Source organism: Vanessa cardui, chromosome 24, assembly GCF_905220365.1.
Source record: "Vanessa cardui chromosome 24, ilVanCard2.1, whole genome shotgun sequence".
Classification (NCBI taxonomy): domain Eukaryota; kingdom Metazoa; phylum Arthropoda; class Insecta; order Lepidoptera; family Nymphalidae; genus Vanessa; species Vanessa cardui.
Genome location: NC_061146.1, coordinates 7,725,871 through 7,749,484, shown reverse-complemented (window position 1 = coordinate 7,749,484; position 23,614 = coordinate 7,725,871). Strand labels below are relative to the sequence as shown.

The 23,614-nt window shown below is 34.0% G+C and overlaps 1 protein-coding gene and 1 non-coding gene across 5 annotated transcripts in view; both read left to right on the top strand.

Annotated features, from left to right (window-relative positions):
• The first annotated feature begins 439 nt into the window (after positions 1 to 439).
• LOC124540350 lies at positions 440 to 558 on the top strand. Its single transcript, XR_006967134.1, has one exon. It is a non-coding gene; the product is annotated as a 5S ribosomal RNA (ribosomal RNA).
• A 5,238-nt stretch (positions 559 to 5,796) lies between these two features.
• The window catches only part of LOC124540161 (sodium- and chloride-dependent transporter XTRP3), a 52,946-nt gene continuing 35,128 nt past the window's right edge, over positions 5,797 to 23,614 (top strand). For all 4 annotated transcript variants that reach the window (XM_047117613.1, XM_047117616.1, XM_047117614.1 and 1 more), the window contains exon 1: positions 5,797 to 5,920. The gene's annotated coding sequence lies outside the window, so the exon portion shown is untranslated. The remainder of the gene's footprint in view (positions 5,921 to 23,614) is intronic.

The window sequence follows — 23,614 nt, the reverse complement described above, 5'->3', positions numbered from 1 at the left end:
CTTCGAAAATATTCATTTAAATTACATGCTTTAGGCTTTATGAATCTATACTAAATGCACAATGTATTTAAGGTATTTGATTGGTTAAGGATTCATTCTGTATTGTTAAAAATCGTTTCGTAAATACCATCCAACCATCTATATTGGTGAGCTATAAACAAAGCGCAAGGAATACGTAAATCTTTGTTCTTTGATTCAAAAAAAAAAACACAGTACTTTTAAAAGTCGATTTGTTGAGAAATCTTTTAAATAGAGTCTTAGATAGTCCAATGTTATCCCTTACCAAAATAAGTTGACGAAATTTGGTATCCACGAATTAGACGTTCATTAATTTACTTTAAAACTTTTTAGAAATGTTAAAATAGCAAAAATGTAAGTTGACTAATGTACATTTCATATTTATAATATGTATAGATTGAAGATTTTCGTCTTTGTCGTCGCCAACGTCCATACCACGTTGAATACACCGGTTCTCGTCCGATCACCGAAGTTAAGCAACGTCGGGCGCGTTCAGTACTTGGATGGGTGACCGCCTGGGAACACCGCGTGTCGTTGGCCTTTTTGCTATTTAACAACTTTTGTCATTTTAGGAACTCTATTTCTTACTTAGATTGTTATATGTGATCTGAGTATCTTCTTATCTATATCTTCAATTAATAAGAGTGTCTGTTTGTAATATTAAAATAACTTTTTACTGAATGCATATGTATGTATACACGGTACATATATCAAAATATATATATTTTTTTGTAATTTCTACTGACTCATTGTTCCGACTAATCTCTGGAACGACTGGACTGATTTTGACAAAACTTCCATTGGCAGATAGCTACTAAGACTACTTCTATTTTAGAATTGTATATATAATAATAATATCTCTATAATAAGATTTCCAGTTAGACCGGATTTAAAGGCTCGGAAGACCTGAAGAGGGGAAACATATTACAAACTAATTAAGGCAATTTTATTACTTTCTGTAATGTTTTATTGACTAAATTTCAAATTTCAAAATTGAGTAAATTTCAAAAAAATAATTAGTAATATTATTATAATATGGCTATATTTTGTATATCTGAACACATCTTACACGAAAATTGTTAACTCATTGAAATTTCTATGGGAAGGCCTCGTCTTCAAAAGGCCCCAAGGCAGACACCCCGGTACCTCACCCCATAAGCCAAGGTTGTTATAGATAGTAAGATAATTCTATAAACAATTATTACTGTGTTCATTATTTTTATAAGGCAGAATATTAAAAGGTCAACGTGAATTTAAATTAAAAATATAATAAATCGAAGCATCGCATCTTCAGTAAGTATTCTCTTGACTGAAATACTCCGATAAAGAACAAAAGCTTCTTGTATCACGAGTATAGTACGACACAACTCAGATGTAGCATCGGCAAATTCAATAAAACCGATCACTGCCGAATCACACAAACAATAGAAATAGCTCCCCATCGCGCCATTAGACGCTATTCGTCGCTATAGATCGCATCAGTTCAACCCGAAAAAGCAAGTGCATGTTGATCGACGCGTCAAATTGACGAATATCTTAGGTCATATGATATTACGTTTGTGTAAAGATCATATTCACATGAGAAAAAAAATATTGATAATTTGGGATAGCGTACTTAATTCAGATGGGATCGGTTTTACGAATTTTGCCAATGCCTTTTTGTGTGCAAAAAAAATAAATAAAAATAAATGAAATACTCACACATGCATAATGCATGATTATACACGTAAAATACATATGAAAATAAATTGGAAAATCTTATTTTTTTCATTGAATAGAAAAACAATTATATTTTCAAGTGTACTTTTTATTTCTAGACGAATTCAAAAAGGATTCGAATTGTATTCTTCCAAATTAAGGGTTGCGGTATATCAGGTTCTTAGTTTGGTGGTGTATTGTTAAAAAATTATATAAGAAACGGCTAAAATGTCATGCAGCGCTGTGTCTATTAGTAGTGGTGTTCACTTACCATCAGTTAGCCGATTTGCCTGTTGTGGCAATTTCAAAAGAACAGACTAGAAACTTTGCACTATTTCTTTAACATTTCTTTAAAAAAATATATATTTAAAATTATAATTAAATATCTTAAATTGACTATCATGTTATAAAATCTTTTCCTTTATAAGGAGAGAGGGTAGTAAGGACCCTTGACGCCCTATTCCTCCCCTAATTAGAACTTTCATTAAAATTTAAAAAGTTACGACATGTACGCTCTAGAGATACACTATGGCCCCGCAGACCTTACCGAGTGGTACCACCCACTCGTGTCATACAGTCAATCGACACGGCATCGCGTTGTTTTGTTAATAAAGGATGAGTAATACGATGTAATTACACTGTAATTAGAGGCGCCTATTAAAGTCTTACGGTAGCGCGTTCCTTTAAATTTTATAGTCCAAGGCCATTGTGATGAGGTGCCAACTTTTTGTAGAGAAGAAGATTTAATCTCATCAACTTTTATAAGACTACGCTGTCCGTCCCGACTTCTTCCGGATGTAAAAATAATGTTATTTACTTCCTAATTGCAGCGTACTGCGTTCAATGGTCTATTTGACAATACGAAAAATAAATTGTGAATTATTGTTATCAGTGTATATTATGAGTTTAAAAATGGTTATTTATGTAAAAATAATACTTAATTTATTCAAAAATCCATAAACAAAAATGTTTGTCACGTGTCACAAAACGCTCCTGATTGGCCGGGCTTATGATGATGTCACTTTCTTGGTAACCTTGCTTTTCTACTATATGTACCACAGATTAAAATACAAGAAAGTGACGTCACAGACCCCATTGCAGCGCCATATTGTCCAAGTAGCGTTTTTGCGCTCTATTTAAATATGGAATTTTTCGGTAAATATGTACTAGAAATAAAAAAAATTAACTTTAACTGGGTTCCTTAACTTCTACTAAATAATATAAAATGGATTTTAAAAACCAGTCAAATAGCCTATTTAAACCATCCTCCCTGGAAGGTTTGGTGGATGATGGTCTCTCAAATATATATTCACATACGTTTAGGAGTTTAGCTACAAACACTATATATAGTTACATATATAGATGTGTGTCTCAATATGTTTCAATCTAAGGACTTCATAGATTGTATGATGATATTCCTAAACCACGTGTGTAAGGAAGTTGTGTCCAGGCAGTTTTTAATTTAAAGTAAAAAAGTAAAGTAACAGCCTGTAAATTTCTTACAAAGAGAACATATTCCACAACGCTGTTCCAATGTGGGATGGTGGAATGCACATGTGGCAAAATTTCTATGACATTAGACACATGCGGGTCTCCTCAAGATGTTTTCCTCGACGAGCACGAGATGAATTATGAACACAAATTAAGCACATATATATAGTGGTGCTTGCCTGGGTTTGAACCCGCAATCATCGGTTAATGCAAGTGTCTACTTGAAACAAATTAATTCAAAATTACTATTGAAAATTTCAGATGGAATTTGCATGTATTTTTATTAATAGCACTTTAACTCGTTAATAGGTACCCCCAATAAAAAAAAAGAAAAGCGCTTGACAAGGACAAAACGTATTGAAATTTGAATTTAAAAAAAATCAAATAATAATCGATATTGGGAGTCGCAATTGTCAAACTAGATAAGTTCCAGTTAATTTACTAATCAAATAACGTTGATTGTGTTTGTAAAATTTTGTCAAACAGATTGGTCCTCGATTTTGGTCACACCTACCATTTTCAACGGTAACATAAAACCGAAATGAGAAGAAGCTGTAATGGAGTACGATTGTGTGCGCAAACACACCCACACACACACTTTAACTCTACTACTGTAAGAAATATTAATCATCCCCTACAACGCCAATGCGCCACCAACCTTGGGAACTAAGATCTTAAGTCCCTATCACGCTGGCTCACTCACCCTTCAAATCGGAACACAACATTACCTAGTAGTTCGGTGGTAGAATATCTGATGTTTGGGTGGTATCTATCGAAGACGGGCTTGCGCAGAGCCCTCACCAAGACTGTCAATGTAGACAGGAAGATCAGCAAACGAGTTACCTGATGGTCTCTTACATTAGCAGTTCACCTTACTAATAAACTGGCACACTGGCTCACTCAGCCTTTACACCAGAACTCAATACAATTATTGTAATTAGTTACAATAAATATTGTGTTATCCTGGCAGGAATCAAAATATACTTTATTCAATTAAGCTTTTACAAGCACTTATGAATCGTCATTTAACAACTACATTAAGTGAAGCTACCACCGGTTCGAAAAGTCGATTCTACCGAGAAGAACCGGCAAGAAACTCAGTGGTTACTCTTTTTGAACATTTAAATATACAGTCATGTTAGTTAATTACAATTATATATGAATGAAATATATCCTGCCGTCGTCAACACGTATTAATTCCACGTTTAACTTAGTTTTATAAAAACGCCTTAGAATTTAAAAAAGATGGATTATTTTTATCGAATTATTTTAGAGTTAAGTAAGAGTTGCTTGTGCTCAAAATAAATCCAAGAATACAAAAATCACAATAGGCTTCAAGAGATGCAACGGATCGCTATGCACAGGCACCGTCTGGCATCCTCGTTCATTACATAACTATGATTATTGATTTTCGTTGCATAACTTTCGTCACGAAGAAGCTGCAACACCTAGGCAAAGGTATCGAAGTATTCATTCATAAATACCACTATTAAAACCTACTATTTATAGTAATATAATATTAATATTGTGAGAAAAAATTAGCGTCTACTTTGTGCGAAAATGAACGGGTTTGAACGAGTGTGACCGAAAAAAAAAAGAAATGGCGGAGGGTTTCCGCGCATGCTCCTTCGCTCAACCCCAGCTTGAATCAGACGTGACGTCATTGAAAATAGTGATGTCCCTTTACAATTTCACCCTTGTACACGATGTTTTGGAATCTTAATTTTTTTTAAATACTAAACTACTAGAATCTTGGTGCAGATTTTCGTTGCAGTATTACATATAAAATAAAATAAAAATAGCCTTTATTCTACCACAAAATATGCTCACAATATTTCAATTATATATTACTTCCATTTTATTAATTATCATTTTCATTATATAATTTAATTACTTTAATTGCATATAAAATATATTATTATTTTTAAAACATGCAGCTAATCTTTTGAAGGAAGAAAGAAAAAGAAAGAGAGAGAAAGTAAGAAAGAGAAAGAAAAAGAAGAAAGTGGAAGTCGCCTCTTTGGCGTAGGCCTCCCCCTGCTTCCTCAGTATTGCATAATAGTATTTAAATAAAGTTCTGTTATATTTGGAAACATCTTAACTAAAAAAAAAACACTTTGATGATATTCATAATTATCTATTAATTATTAATATAAGTAACTAAATTGTTTGTTTCGTATAAAAACAAAAACAACTCGACAATTATTGCACTTGGGACGTAATGCTTTATTGATATCACTTACATTAAAAAGATATTGCTCTGCCAAGCGGTTACATCTAGAACATCGAAGCTGTAATGACAAATTATCGCCGTTAATTACGCTTAAGGTTACGTTATCTTAAAATAATTACAGGTATTATCGCCGAAATAATGGATCACTTATATCATAAAATAAACATACATCTAATATTAGCGTTCGTTTCAAGATCATGTTTAACAAAAAACGTTGTAATTTACGTTCTTTCATAAAACACGGTAAAAATTACGTCACGTCACATGTTCGATTTTTAAATCTTAATTTAAAATATCGATAGTTCGTAGAAGAGGAATCGGTTACATCTCTATCTCTCTGTGATGTCGGCAGTCAGTGTAGCACGCCCGACGCGAATGTTCGCTCGCGTTCTGAAATTCATTTTCGGAAAAACTCCGTTTAAGAAAAATAAGTCTTGTGTATGGCCAGTGTTGTTTCATATCGTGAATATATGAAAGAAGGTTGTAATATTTGTCTTTATATATCATTTTACTTTCTTAGAGTTATTTATCTATCCATTGTTAAATATAAATTATAACGTAAAGTTGCCTTTGAAATAGTTTTTCTGTTTTTAATATTAATAATTGCTTAATAGAACATTCATATAATATTCCACATATAATATAATTTATATTTCATAATCGGTAGTAATAGAATTTTTTTCATACGTTTGTCTATTGAAATTAAAAAACTTGATAGGTTTGCATTAAAATATTTTATAATTATATAATATTTAAAAAAAAAATCGCAAATGAGATTTGGTGCATTGAGAGTTTTACATATCCTGAAGGTGTGTTATTGATTGTGCGCGGTGCGGGGTACGCGGTGCGGGGTATGAGGAAGGTCGGGAATCATTTCATCGGTTCCTTATCACGTGGAGTGAAAACTCACCACGTGTAGGATGTTTATTCTTTTAATAGAAGGCTGAATATTTGTGGACTTTTGCACGAACTGGTTGGTAACAAATTAAAAAAAAACTACGTATCATATTTTCTACTCTGTGGATTAATTATTAAAAGTCTAAGATATTGTAAATAAGTAATAAACGTAGTAAGTGTTCGCTTAGCGATCGAACATAATCGATATTCAAAAATGGGAATATAAATTTGTATATTTCATCAAAAGAGTAAAATAAAAATATCGTTTGCTTAACACGCAAAGGTATTGAACTATTCTGTCTTATCGTAGTTAAATATAGATTCATTTATTACGTGTAATATTCTCTGCAACGCAAAGAGTTTTTATACAAACTAATAAAATAAAAATCACATTTAGTGTTGTCTATATTCTAGCGTATTATTAAAACATCGTATGAAATATAAATAATTTATTAAATAGCGTTCATATTTTTCATCAAAATCTTTAAATGCAATTAAATATACTATATTTTAAAATAATATCTATATATTTGAATAAAATGTATGCTACAAGAACTGTTTAAGTATCTAAAGTAACCTATTAATCCCACTGTTGGGCAAAAACAAAACTATCTCTCTTGAGCTACAAAACGGTACATTACACTTTTAACTATTTCTCATCTAATACATGCATTTTTCCTAAATTTTCCACATGAAAACTCTGTCTGTGTGAATGTTGCAATCTTTGGTCAAAATTAACATAACGTAATTGTGCTTTTTTACTTCTGAACTCAATCAAACTCTAAAACTATTCATTACTAACTAGCGGCCCGGCTTCGCACGGATGGACATAAGTTACTTTTTTTATATTTTTACCTTTTATTAATACATTTATGTTGCTTTATTCGGACATTAATAATTGTCGTTCTATTTTTACTTAATTACACAAAAACCTTAAAAAAAAAATCAAAATCAAAATAATCTTTATTCAAGTGGGCTTTTACAAGCACTTTTGGATCGTCAATTAACAATTAAGTGAAGCTACCACCGGTTCGGAAAGTAGATTCTACCGAGAAGAACCGGCAAGAAACTCAGTATGTCTTTTTCAACATTTAAAAAATACAAAGTCATGTTAGTTAATACAATTATTTAAATTAAAATTATATATCTAAACCTTTCTTATGAATCTATCTGTCTATTAGTGAAAACTACATCAAAATCCGTTCAGTAGTTTTGGAGTTCATCGCGAATAGACAGACAGACGGACGTGGCCGATTGACTTTGTTTTACAATATGTAGAGAATAAATAAGACTACGTTTAACCATGTTGTTTAAATATTTAAATAACATTTAGACATATTTTATAGTACATTTTTTTATAAATATGAGACAACATCACATACATTACTCTGATCCCAATGTAAGTAGCTAAAGCACTTGTGTTGTGAAAAATCAGAAGTAATAAGTACCACAAATATCCAGACCCAAGACGATATAGAAAACTAATGATAATCTACATTGACTCGGCCGGGAATCGAACCCGGAACCTCGGATAGGCGTACCCATAACAACCGGTGTATACACCACTCGACCACGGAGGTCGTCTATTAATATCAGTAATATTTTCACAATTATGTAATTAATTCATAACGTAATAAATGTCGTAATATAACGACACATACCTATATTTAAAAAAAGAAACGATTATTCCGTTGAAAAGATCTAGAATAGTTGCTTCAGAAGCAAGCCCTTTGAGCAGTCCGCAATTCCGATTATCTTTTTAATAATGAACCAGTCTCGTCAATGGCGAAGGAAATACGGGTGAATCCTTTGTACGATCGTTCCAAGTTTAAATAATAAAAACGCTCGATGAATAAAATCGTTTTAAATGAATATTTTTAATCTGTATTTATAACTTATCTGTTGCTATGCTAAGGCTTATTCTACACACCTATAGCCCAACAACAAAAACAGCATGTAATTTTCCCACTGCTGGGCTAAGGCCTCCTCTCTCTTTGAGGAGAAGGTTTGGAACATATTCCAACACGTTGTTCCAATGCGGGTTAGTGGAATACACATGTGGCAGAATTTCTATGAAAATAGACACATGAAGGTGTTTTCCTATGTTTTCTTTCACCGCTGAGCACGAGATGAATTATAAGCACAAATTAAGCTCATGAATATTCAGTGGTGCTTGCCTGGGTTAGAACCCGCAATCATCGGTTAAGATGCACGCGTTCTAGCTGGGCTATCTCGACTTGCTATGTAACTATACTCAGTATTATTGAATACAGATGTTAAGGGTGATTGAGTCAGTGTAACTATTTGTACAAGGGACTTTTTTATGTTAGTTCTCAAAGTTGGTGACGTGTTGATGATGTAAGGAATGCTTGATATTCCTTACTGACTGGGAGACAGGTTTCCAGTATAGTTGGTCTGCCATTGAGTAACTTAGTACCATCACCAACTTAAAATCTGGGTTAAAATCAATAATTCTGTTGGTTGGTTTATATAACATATGCCTTTTGCTACTGTTAATAGTAGTGATGTTAAGAGTCATTGTTATTTTTAATGATTTGGCAAATAGCAACATATGTGTATGTATTCGTATGTTGTTTATAGCTTATTATTAAAATGCACATAGGTCCTTTTGGCATCGGTCAATAGAATTGATTTTTCATATATTAATCTCTACCTTGTTACTAGAAATATCGTGAGACTCCTGATGGCAAACACTATTGGCTCAAATGCACACTCTTATTAAATGGCCGAAAAATTTACTATCTTGAACAGTATTTTACAAAAATCTGCTTTATTAAAAAAACATATTTGAAAATATGTCAGTATAGTTTCGTTCATATAATATTTGTAGTAGGGTAATGACAAAATAGAATACTACACTATTTGTCGCCCATTTACGCAGCAAAACCATTGAACCGATTTTTATAAAACTTTACATGTGGCAAGTTTTAACCCCAAGGAAGAAATATACTACATTTTGTCATCAAATCAATGGTGTAAATTTAGGGTTAAATAATTATACATGAAAGTTTGAAATCGATAATATTTAAGTGGAAAGACATGCCCCCTCCCCCCCTCCTCATACGTGGCCGAAACCGGGCACATGACCAATACGATACGCAAATAAACGGATCGGACGCGTCAATAGTATTATTCTCATTCATAATTCATACACGCGAAGAGCCGTCTACTTACCTATTTATAGCGTTTAATATTTATACTAGAACTATCTGGAATTTTCTAGAAATATCTGGAAAATACGATCGATTATGTTTTAAATTTAGCAAATTATTAAGATGGTATTATTATATATGTATATATATAGCTAAAGAACGTGATAGCTCAAAAAACGTTCCCTTTTGCAATATGGTTGAAATTTTCGCATTTTATCACCTCGAGTTACCAATAACCCTGTATATAACATATATATATATGATCTATCTATATTTGTTTTCCTCTACCTTAAGGTTGCCTGGAAGAGATCGCTGTGTTAGCGATAAGGCCGCCTCTTGTACATCTTTCATCTAACCGTGTATATGTAATTTATTTACTGGTGTACAATAAAGAGTATTTTGATTTGATTTGATTTGATTTGAATGGTATATACTGAAATTAACATATTAAAATAACAGCTGATCTGAGTTTTTCCTTCCGCTTCGTTTAAAAATCACAGTGAGAAGACTCAGTCCATTTGGAAGAACACGGCAATCTGGTCAGTAATGGACGATTTAAAAATCAAAATCAAAATAAACTCTATTCAAGTGGTCTTATACAAGCACTTTTGAATCGTCAATTAACAATTAAGTGAAGCTACCACCGATTCGGAAATTAGATTTTACCGAGACTTGACCGTCAAGAAACTTAGTACTTACTCTTTTTCAACATTTAAAAAAATACAGTCATGTTAGTTAATACAATTATTTAAATTAATTTATCCTGCCTGGAAGTCAATAAGTATTAATTCCACGCTTTTTTATCATCTACAAAATCTGGTATCGAATAATACGCCTTTTTTACCAATGTATTTTTACAAACGATTTGAATTTACGAGACGACAAAGTTAAAAATGTCTGCGGAATTGATTTCCTGTACTAAACATACCTAAATAATTTATTATGTTGCCTTTTGGGGCTTAGCTTACCTCAGCTTACCTTAGGTAATCGTAACACTAGTAAGATTACCAAAATGAACATACAGTAGACTTTCAAATGCCCTAATCACTTGAATGTTATGCTCTTATGTTATTGGTAATAAATATAAATGTCAATGAACGTTTGAATAGGCTGATTTGAAGTCAATACCGAAAAATTGCATTCAACGATTTACAAAGTGTTCGTATGATTTAATAAAATACTACAAATTTTGATCGCGATATAGTACAGGTTTCATTGCCAGACATTTTGTTTATTCTATAAAATACATTGACAATAGCTGTGTTGCAATAAATAATAAAAATCCACAACAGCGCGATTTCTTAGACATTTTCTGCCTCGCACAACCACTTTGTGGAACCAGTCTTCGCCGGCGGTTTTTCCGAACCGATACGACATGGGAACCTTCAAGAAAAGTGCGTACTCCTTTCTTAAAGGCCGGCAACGCACCTGCAAGCCCCCTGGTGTTGCAGATGTCCATGGGCGGTGGTAGTCACTTTCCATCAGGTGAGCCTCCTACTCGTTTGCCACCTATGTCATAAAAATATAGGTATATAGAAGATGATTAGTCGCCCGCGGCTTCACTCGCTATTTAAGGTGTTAGTTGTCATGTGTGCGGCAAAAAAGTAGCCTATGTCCGTTCTTGGAGTTCATGTTTGCTTTATATATTTTTACAAATGTCATCAAATTCGGTTCAGCGGTTTGGTGGTGAAAGAGCGACAGACAGACACGCAGAGTTACTTTCACGTTTATAATGTTAATATACATAAAAGTTAAAGATGTCTGTTCAGCTTTAATGCTCTTGATCAGAATCAGGATTAGAAAAGAATCGCAGACAATGTCATGTGTTCACTTAGTACTTTTATAAACGGTAACTATTATGCCTAAATAAGCTATTGTAGTCTCCACGATCCCAAAAATAACTTCCGCAGTTCCATGGCGATTGCTACTAACCACGGAACCATTCATTCATTTTGTCGTAGTTATACCTGGCTGGTTACAAAAGAATGAAATTAGTTGACAATTACGTAATGTCTTGAATTTACAACACATTTAATGGATACTTAATCTACATTTTATATATCTGTGTGACATTTTAATGTTGGCTATACATCGTCACCAGTTGTGGAGACGAGCAGACTCAGGCTTGAACTTTAGCTCCTCTGGGACTACGGATGACATTCGTCCTGAGGGTGTCTCTTAAGAGATCTCACTTCGGCTCAGAATGAAGTCGGTGAGATACCTTACAAGTTACATTTGAAAAGCTGGGACCCTATATACGTCGGAGTGAACAAAACGTTAGCGTGATTCAGAAACATATTTTCTCATACAAAATATTAGAACGTCAATTAATAACATTTTTTACGGTTTATTTGTTCAACTAAATTTACTATTACAGACACGCAAAACAAAATATTTATGATTATCGATGAAACAACTACCAAGTAGACTATTACCTAGGTACCTAGGCAAGCTAGATGATCTAATACAAAACTCTACTATTAATAAACAAGGGTTTAAAATTCAAGACTTATAAATGTCTTCAGGGGGTAATTACTTCGTCAATGTTCTGTCTTTTTCATTCGAATGTCAAATGGATGATGCAAGAAAGAAACAAACAATTCTACCTGAACCAGCTAAGCAATGTTTATAAATAAAGACGCAATACATTATGGCGAGTGTTATAATACTATTAAAGTAATCGTTTATCTTTAATGGCGCCTGTGTGCCGTCACAGTGGAAGAGCTATCGATCCGTGACCCAGTAACAGAATCTGACTGCATTTGTGTTGCGGTGATTTTTGATCTAATACTTATGTACTATTGGCACCCTTTGGGGGTTAAACCGATTCATCTGGTGTATACCGTGGCTACAACCTGCATGACGCTCTCGTATATCACATCCCTTCGCTTCATTGTACTCCCTTAAGGCGTATATAATTTGATGCTATATATTATTAACAAAAAAAAATATTTTATTTCATATTAATGGCTGTGGTTATAATATTATTTGTAATTAATATATTATCATCGTATTCTATGTAATAGTTAAAACGGCTTATACAGCTTCGTCAGTCAATGACCGCAGTGGACATATTTAAGGCCGGCTGAGGATCTGGATACAAGACAAAAAATTGTTGAGTTTTTCTACTGGACTAAGCTTTAATTAAGGTGGCAGGAAGTTGACAGGCTTATACTCCCTTGCCTCGGAAAGCACTTAAAGTCGTTAGTCCTGCACTTGAAGTCTCCAGTCTTACCAAATTTGGCATCTCATCGGATTATGAGCGTAAGGGTTAGACTTGTGTTTGCACATATTTGTGCAATATAATAGGTCAAACTAAGTTGGCTGGTCTTCTTATTAGATTACCTGTGGTCGTTGAAATCGATCAGGACGACATCATCACTATCAATACTTATTATTAGATACATCTTTTTTTATGGTATAGGTTGGCGGACGGTCATATGGGCCATCTGATGGTAAGTGGTCACCATCACCCATAGACAATGACGCTATAAGAAATATTAACTATTCCTTTCATCGTCAATGCGCCACCAACCTTGGGAACTAAGATGCTATGTCCCTTGTGCCTGTAGTTACTCTGGTTCACTCACCCTTCAAACTGGAACACAACAATATTGCGTACTGTTGTTTAGCGGTAGAATATCTGAAGAGTGGGTGGTACCTACCAAGCGGGCTTGTACAAAGCCCTACCGCCAAGTAAATCTAGAAGATAGATCTAAAAGAACTGTTTTTTTTACTTAGTGCATGGATATATATATACCAAATCATCATATTTCACAATTTTTTGGAACGGCTGAACCTATTTTGAGATTATTTACTTGAATGTAATGCTAGCGAATTTTCTTCTCAACAAATTTGTTTTCTTCAGAATATAAGTAAAGTATCCGCCGATGGGACCCGTAAACAATAAAATCGATATCTTTACGTATCGATAAATTTCTATCGATAATCGATAATTAAAATGTAAATATTAAATAATTTTGATTTGTATAAGTTACAACTTTTGCCTGTATTTTTTTAAGAAAATTATTATTATTTTTTTAATTCTTCATAAAGACATGACAGCCGCTTACAATTATTATGACATACAATATATGTATTGACTGATAGATAGCTTTATATTAATAAAGTACTCATAAAAGATAAGATAAAATATAAAGGCACTACAGTATACTTTAAAGCTTTAAAGATAGTATATGAACCATACAGATTATATTTTGGTATAATAAATAAATACGAGAGTTTCGAACAAACTTAGCTACATACATTCTTTATAGATTTTTTATTTATTTTTATTTTTAAAATTGGACAAAGACCTCTTCTCTTACGGACTTTCATACATATTATAACAAGTAGTCCCAGTTTTAGGGAGCCAGTTGTCAAGTGTTTGGCAAAAAAATTAGCTTATGTTCTTCCCTGGTTCAATTTAGCTTCATACGAAATTTTATATAATACGGTTTATAGGTTTGGATATGAAAGAGCGACAGACAGACAATTTTCTTTTACATTTATAATATTAATATTGATTCTATTTATATATGACACAAAGTCCTGTTAACCCAATGTAATGTGATAGTAAGTCTTAAGCAATGATTAAGGTTCAATTCTGAATTATTGTCGACGATCAAACTTTATCCGATCTGTTCGATTCTTTGGTTTTCCGGAGAGATGCTGGATCAGTATCTCTAAATCGTCACCGGCCGTGGAGGTGACTGGACTCAGCTTTGTACTCCGAGACGCTCTGGACTCAGAATGTCATAAGTCTCCTTTGAGTTCACACCTCGGCGAAGGTACGAAGTTAGTGTCTTGTGAGGTCCCTTACAATTTTTGTGAGATATCCACGCAGGCCCGCTTAGGCCCCGGGGTCGGGGCGATGGCCCCCTACCGGGATTGGCAACGCCGACTGCAACTATAGCCGGGTCACTGGGTGGATTGCAATCCATGGTGTTCGATCCGGGTGGGGTTCACGCCACAGGGCGATCGAGCCTTGGCAATCGAAAAGCAGGGACCCTATATACGTCGGAATGAACCAAACGTTAGCGTGATTCAGAAACATATTTTCTCATACAAAATATTAGAACGTCAATTAATTACATTTTTTTGCGGTAGTGTGATATTATGTATAGTGTGATCTTGAGCAATGATTTAGGTTCTGAACTATTGTCGACGATCAAACTTGATCCTTTGGCTTTGACAGAGATGCTGGATCGATCCGCATCTTATTTTGCATTATTACGGAAAATGTTTAATTCTTAATGCTAGCCCGTCTGGGTAGGTACCACCCACCCACCAAATTTTCTATCGTCAAACAAAAATACTTAGTACTGTTGAGTGAGTCAATGTAACAATAGCTACGGAGGTTATAACACTTTAGTTCTCAAGGCGCTTTTGCGATTGAAAAATGGTATGCGGCGACCACTTACCATTAAGTGGCCTATTTAGTTTACCTATATCATAAAATAGAGTATTTAATTTAATACAGTAGAGCTTGTTAGTTGTTATGGGAGAATAAACTGGATACGGAACATGAACCTTTAATGTCAGAATGTGATAAGCGACGTTAACTATAATAATTAATTAGACGGCTAAGTATCAAAACTGTGTATCTCCGTTAGTCGGTTGTCCATGAGTGGTATACGAAGTTCTTGGTGGTAGGGCTTAGTGCAAGCCCGTCTGGCAACAACAGGGCTCAGTATTGTTGTGTTCCGGTTTGAAGGGTGAGTGAGCCAGTTTAACTACAAGGGACATAACATCTTAATTCCCAAAGTTGGTGGCACATTGACGCTGTAAGGATTATTTAATATTTCTTACAGCGTCATTGTCTATGGGTGATGGTGACCACTTACCATCAGGTGGCCCATATGCTCGTCCGCCAACCTATACCGATATACGACGTGTACTTTTTTAGAGAATTACACTGCTGTTGTATGGAAAGTGATAATAACATTGTTTTTTATATAGGTTGGTGGCATATGGCCCACCTGATGGTAAAATACCACCACCCCTCATAGACAATGGAGCCGTAAGAAATATTAACCATTAATAAAAAAATATATATCAATCAATCAATCAATCAAAATAAACTTTATTCAAGTGTGTGTTTTACAAGCACTTTTGAATCGTCATTTTACAATTAAGTGAAGCTACCACCGGTTCGGAAAATGGATTCTACCGAGAAGAACCGGCAAGAAACTCAGTAGTTACTCTTTTTCAACGTTTAAAAAAATATTATAATATATCTAAAATTTTATATTAATTTCATGTAAGTATATTTCGCCGTATACTAGTATATATAACGTATCATTATCTGTATAATTATCGCGAGTATCTTACAAATACACAGGTGTATATTTAAAGTAACAGCCTGTAAATTTCCCACTGCTGGGCTAAGGCTTCTACCATTGAGAAGTTTCTTTTGGAGCATATTTGAGAAGTTTTGGTGCATAACCACGTTGCTTTTTCGTTCCTTAAATCCACCTTCAAGCCCCATCACCGGTGTTGCAGATGCCCATGGGCGGTAATCACTTTCCATCAGGTCAGACTCTTGCTCATTTGTTCCCTATAATATGAAAAGCATATTCCACAATACTGCTGCAATACATGTGACACATGCAGGTTTCCTCACTAAGTTTTCTACACCCCCGAAAACGAGATGATTTATAAACACAAATTAAGCACATGAAAATTAAAGGTGCTTGTCTGGTTTTGAGCCCTCTTTCATCAGTTCTCCCCATAAATATACCATTTTGAATATTTACTAAAATAACTATATTTACTAAAATAAAAATAAGAGCTCAGATGGCCCAGTGGTAAGAACTCGTGTATCATAACCGATGACTTCGGGTTCAAACCCAGGCAAGCACCACTATATGTATGTGCTTAATTGTGTTTATAATTCATCTCGTGCTCGGCGGTGAAGGAAAACATCGTAAGGAAACCTGCATATGTCTAATTTCATCGAAATATGTTCCAAACCCTCTCCTCAATGGCAGAGGAGGCCTTATATCAGCAATGGGAAATGTACAGACTGTTACTTTACTAAAATAACGCGTCAATCTTATGGAATATCAATGATATTACAGCAGACAAATTATATATCTATAAATAGTTAAAGGTGAATGTTGTAGCAACCTGAACGAGGTCTGTGACCATTTAAAACGTCAAAAACTATACCTATTGTTCATTACGCATTCATTAAACGAACGTGTGTAAACGACATATATTTGCTTTTCAATATCAAATAATATATGTTTATTCAAATGAAACCATTATGATTACATAATATACATATAGGAGGAAATTGACATATACTATGTTATACTTTACTATATTCAGTTGCTACTTATAGTAAAAATCTTGATGTAAAAATAGAAAACTGGCCAAGTGTGAATGGAAATAGCGCATGTAGGGTTCCGTATATATATAATATACGCCAAAAAATAACGTTTACTATATATAAACTGGCTACGGAAATACTATATATATCTGCGAAAATTTCAGCTGTCTAAATATCACGGTTTATGAGATACAACCTGGTGACAGACAGACGGATGGTTTTATATCTTCTAAGAGATTTACTACTAGAACTGCTACATTATGTGCTACAAGTATTTTTATATTGATATGTTGCACTGTTAATTAAATTCTTGAAAAAATCAAAATCGCTAACTTTTAGTGATTTACATGTTATATTTTTCGTGTAAAAACAACATATTTTTGAATTTTTTTGTTATTGTTGTAGTATCACTTAATTAATTACATAATGTAAAACAAAGTTGCTTACAGCTATCTGTCGGCTGTGTGATTTTGATGCGTTTTTTTTAATAGATAGAGTCATTCGATAGAAAGGTATTTGTATATAATACATGGACAATATAGTAAAAAAAAACGAGAAAAAATCTGTAGTACATTTAGTAAAAGCATTGCACTCGTGCAAAGCCGGGGCGGGTCACTAGTAAGTAAATAAAAGTATTATCGTTTTCGAATTAAGTCCCCATCTAGCTTACTATTCTAGGTCAGTATTCGTTAAGAGTGCTAATTTATAACGTAACACTATTTCACTCAAAGACTTATACTAACAAATCGCATGAAACAATAATTAACTCGTGAAAACGCGCCTCGCGATTTATTACCTGCTTGCATTGGTATGGGTGAAGCTTATACAACATGTTTTAGTGTGTGTGCTGTCTAATGGAAGAATAAATACAGTATGACACAACTTAGATGAAGCATCGGCAAAATTAATGAAACCGATTACTGCAGATTTGTATAACCAAGAGAATTAGCTCCCTATCGCGCCATTTGGCGCTATTCGTCGCTTTAAATCGCGCGTCAGTTCAGACGAACACAATTAGGTCATATGATATTACAACAAGAAATAAATATTGATAATTTTGGATAGCGTACTTAATTCGGATGTGATCGGTTTTACGAATTTTGTCGATGCTACATCTACGTTGTGTTGTACTGTACATAAAATTACAAATTACATAACATTTGTTAATGCATACCAATAATTTAAGGTAAAAGCGCGCTTTCGTGACCAAACAAATCTAACTAGTATTCCTTTACTGTTTACTGTCTTTAGAAAAATGTTTTGCGTCTGTCACGTGAATATAAGTTTCGCGCGGATTTCATTAAGTTTTTTTTTTTGTTTGACAAGACGAAGGAGGTTTAACAAAATTTGCTACTGATAAATAAATTTGTAAGATTTTAGTTTTTGCTTTTGATTTATAATCTCTTATAATCCTGTAAGATTATTTATATGAAGCAAACTTTCTACTGTTTACAGATAAATTAATTAAAAAAAAATTGTTATTCAAAAACAATTTTTATTTAATCTGTGTTATAAAACAGATTATATTGGTTATTCCAGTTGCATCAAGTGTTGGTTCACCTTTTTAAATCGAATTGGTTTAAAATTCAGTTAAAAATCTAACACAGAGTATTAAAACAGAAAAATTTTAACAAAATAATGCATTACTATTATTATATATAATAATGTTGCAAAACTAAATAAAACGACGTTTAAATGTATATATAATTAAAAACAACCTACATACATAATGGTTTTCTTCAAATTGACGTTTCCATGATTGTTCAAAGCAATGCTTTGACAATGACTCATATTACTAGGTACCGTGCAATGACGTACTTAGACACAAAACTTGTTAACAAAGTAGGAATACTCACTGTTGCGTCGCAACGCAATATATTTACAACAATATTATGTATATTCACAGTAACATTGATCACTTTGATAAAATCAGTGATAATCATTGTATATGCACTAGGAGTAAGGATAAGCTTATAACGCCAAGTTTCCGACGCCGCAAAGTCAATAAATCCTTCTTGGGGCACGGTATCCGTTTCTATAATAAAATTCCGCAGACATTTTTAACTTTGCCGTTTCGTAAATTCAAATCGTTTGTAAAAAAAATACATTGGCAAAAAAGGAATATTATTCCATGCGAGATTTTATAGATGATAAAAAAGCGTAGAATTAATACCTGTTGACTTCCTGGCGGGATGCATTACATACATAATAATATATAATTGTATTTAACTAATGTCGACTTTATTTTTTAAATGTTGATAAAGATTAACTACTGAGTTTCTTGCCGGTTCTTCTCGGTAGAATCTACTTTCCGAACCGGTGGCAGCCTCACTTAATTGTTAAATGACGATTCAAAAGTTTTTTTTACACAAATTAAGCTTTCTACATCGACTCGACAGGAAATCGAACCCGAGTGGCGTGCCCATGAAAACCGATGTACACACTACTCGACCACGGAGGTCGTTAAATGATTAGCTGTTCATAATGATGTTCCAAATAATTTGTAATTCAATGCCGTACGAAGTGGTCTAGTCTCACTGGAAAAACGCCTCTATAGCTGTAATCAATCACAATTATTATGTTATCAGGCTCACAGTTACTTCCTGAAAGTGCTTACAAGTGATATCGTTCATTAACGGCCATTTTGATGTACAATCTTAAATAACACCTCGCCTCATTGCCTCCACTGGTGACAGGAGGGCAGGTTCGTTTTTTGCCCAGAGGATCGGAATTGCGATTCAACGGGGAAATGCTGCTAGCATTCTTGCCACCATTCCACGCGGTCAAGATTTATACAGTAACTAGTTTTATTTCATATTTGTATATATATATTTAAGCATTTAATGTTGTTAATTCTTATGGTAATAAAGTGTTATATTATCTTAAATATATATTCGAAATTATATATTACTAGTAGTCGCCTGTTGCTTCGCCCGTTTTAAGGTGTTGGTTGTCATGTGTTAGGCAAAGAGAAGCCTATGTCCTTCCTTGTTTTCAAGTTTGCTTCATACTAAATTACATCAAAATCGGTTCAGCGGTTTGGACGTGAAAGAGACAGACAGACAGAGTTACTTTCATATTTATAACAGTAATATATATTTGTCCTTTTGCCGATAATTATCGACAAAACCGAAACAAATGAAAATTAAAATGCCATGAAAACAGTTTACACGGTCCAACTTAAAAGTTTGTTTTTTTTACTAGTGATCCATCCCGGGTTCGCACGGGTAATGGTGATACTAAATATGATATAGAATGTCTTACAACGTTCACAGATTTTCAATCATTAGACAATACATAATTACCAATAAAAGCGCAAAATATGTGACTTATGACATCAAGTTAGGAACTTCTAAAATTATCAGTGTTTCTTTACTATATTGCCGATGTATTATTAAAACCTTCCTCTCGAATCACTCTATCTATTAAAAAAACCGCATCAAAATCCGTTGCGTAATTCTAAAGATCTAAGCATAGATAGGGACAGCGGTAGGCGACTTTGTTTTATACTATTATATATAATGAATTATAAAATGTAATGGTATATAAAACGTATAACTCTCTGTACGCGAGTCATAGTTGCACCCGCGCTGTTTTTTTTAATTAAAGGTCACGTGGTCAAGGTTTAATTTAATTATTTAGTCGTTCGTAGTTACGCAATTTTTTTAGTCAATTCACAAAAATGTGATAATTTGTTTTATGTTGAACTTTTATAGTATTTACTTATTTAATTAACGTTTCTAGATTATAATGATAATCATCGACGGAGTTTTGTTTTATTTTACGCTATATGGTTAATCTGTTACATTTGATGGTAGGTCTTTGGGCAGGCCCATCTTGGTAGATACCCCCTACTCATCATAAATTCTACTAAAAGAGCGGTGTTGTTGTGTTCCTGTTTGATGGGTGAGTTAGCCAGTGTAACTTCAGTCACAAGGGACATAACATCTTAGTTGCCAAAGTCGATGGTAATGTGGTGATAGAAAGAATGGTTAATATTCTTTACCAGTGTATGTACCATTATCTATGATAGTAATTACTTACCATCAGGTGGCCATAGAAAAGCTTATCCTTAAAGCAATGAATTCTCTTATATAACAATACCTTAACTGTATCTATATAAGAATGAATTTAATATAGAAAACGTAATCCCTGATTTGAACCCTTCTTAATCTATACTTATATTGTAAATGTGAAAGTAACTGTCTGTTTGTCGATCTCTCAAACAACAACAGCCTGTAAATTCCCACTGCTGGGCTAAAGGCCTCCTCTCCCTTTCAGGAGAAGGTTTGGAATATATTCCACCACGCTATTCCAATGCGGGTTGGTGGAATACACATGTGGCAGAATTTCTATGAAATTTGTCACATGCAGGTTTCCTCACGATGTTTTCCTTCACCGCTGAGCACGAGATGAATTATAAAGACAAATTAAGCACATGAATCAGCGGTGCTTGCCTGGGTTCGAACCCGCAATCATCGGTTAAGAGGCACGCGTTCTAACCACTGGGCCACCTCGACTCATTGTCGAAATTTGATATGGACCTGACCTTAACTCTTAGAAGGACATAAGCTACTTTTTTCCTAACACGTGCCAACCAGACCTCTAAAACACAAGCGAAGCCGCGAGCAATAACCAGTATTAATATGAAAGTATAAAAAAATGTTGTGTTGCTAAACATAAAAAGTACCGTTATGCCAAATCTCTGAACTAAAGATCGTTCGTGTATGCCATAACAATTATAACGCTGGGATTTGTGTCAAGGACGGGGGGGTCAGAGGAGGGTCAAAGGGGGCCCGGCTGAGAAACTGGTTCGGAGCCATGAATGGCTCAGCGAAGGGGTGAGTGAGGCTATTGTGTGGACGTTTTAAAGCGATTTGAAACAGCTCACTGTTGAGAATTTTAGTGAAATGAATGATTACATACATACGAAATATTCTTTTCGTAATTTTAAAATGTATTTTAATGTTACTTCACAAGACGGCACAATATGTACGTATATGTTTTCACGTATCAAATATTTCAATGAACTGTATCTCTGTCAGTTTATATATAGGTCTAAAAAGTAATAATTTTTCAGCTTTAATTCTTTTAAATAGTATTCCAATCAATCAAAATAAACTTTATTCTAGTAGACTTTTGAATCGTTATTTTACAATTAAGTGAAGCTACCACCGGTTCGGAAATTAGATCTTACCGAGAAGAACCGGCAAGAAACTCAGTAGTTACTCTTTTTTAACATTTAAAAATACAAAGTCATGTTTGTTAAATACAATTATTTAAATTAATTTTTAGCAGGATACTGCTTGGAAGTCAACAGGTATTACAGGTAGGTAAGGAAATGTAACATTAAAATCCTATTTTATTAACGACCAATGAGGGTGAGCTGCAATTTCTATTATATCTCTATTATAGGGGGGTCATCTGGTAGAATAATCTAGTTAGTTAGTAGCCAAGCTGTGTCTGTAATTATATATGTATATAGTCTATGTCTGTTTTTAGGGGTCCGTACGTCTAGAGGAAAAAATGTTTATAAGATTATTCGTTGTCCGCCTATCTCTGTTCGTCAAGACCCGGTCGAGATATAATATCGAAATTAATACCAAATACTAAGGTCTAATTATGTCTGCAGTACCCTAGTGTAAAAACAAACCTTTAAGGCTGTATCAAAAGATATGATAATCAATACGTAGTATAAAACAAAGTCGCTTTCTCTGTCCCTATGTAATTTTGTATGCATATTAATAAACATATTTGAAACTACGCAACGGATTTTGATGCAGTTTTTTCTAATAGATAGAATGATTCGAGAGGAAGGTTTTTGTATATAATACATGGATAATATAGTAAAAAAACACTGATAATTTTAGAAGTTTCTAATGTGATGTCGTAAGTAAATAAATTCTGTAGTATATTCAGTATCTAGTATTGCACCCGTGCGAAGACTCGTTTCGCTATAAACATCAAAACCTAGGAGTACAAAAATAATCCCGTTGACTTTGAATCATGAAGCAAGAAGCAATACCTAAAAACAAAACATTAAGGATATGAATTATTTCGAACAAATGAATCGTACGAAAAGTCTAAATATTAAAAAAACCTTATAGACCTTTCAGTATTTTGTCGTGGTACGGAAAAAATATTTCTTGGTAGTACGGAACCCTCATTGTGCGTTTCGAAATTATCCGGATTTTTGATGATATTGATCATCATCATCATCATTAGCCCGTACCCGTCTTCTGCTGGACATAGGCCTCTTCAAGCCACTGTGGTCATTCTCCGACTACTCGTCAGCTCCTGCCTGCAGCCTGCAGTCTAATATAGGGCACTTTTAACGAAGGACAAACATCAAATAGTGAGCTAGAACACTAATTTCCGTACGTGACTTCACCCATACTGGCTATCTATCTATTTGACGACCTCCGTGGTCGAGTGGTGTGTACACCGGTTTTCATGGGTACGCCACTCCGAGGTCCCGGGTTCGATTCCCGGCCGAGTCAATGTAGATTATCATTATTTTTTCTATGTTGCCTTGGTCTGGGTGGTTGTGGTACCGTCGTTACTTCTGATTTTCCATAACACAAGTGCTTTAGCTACTTACATTGGGATCAGAGTAATGTATGTGATGTTGTCTCATATTTATTTATTTTATTTATCTATTTATCAAAAGTGGCTATCAAGAGTTATACTATTGTGTTACATCAAGTACATAATAAATTGGAGTTATAGTATAAGCTGTCTCACATTCAAATTAGATCTAAATCTGTC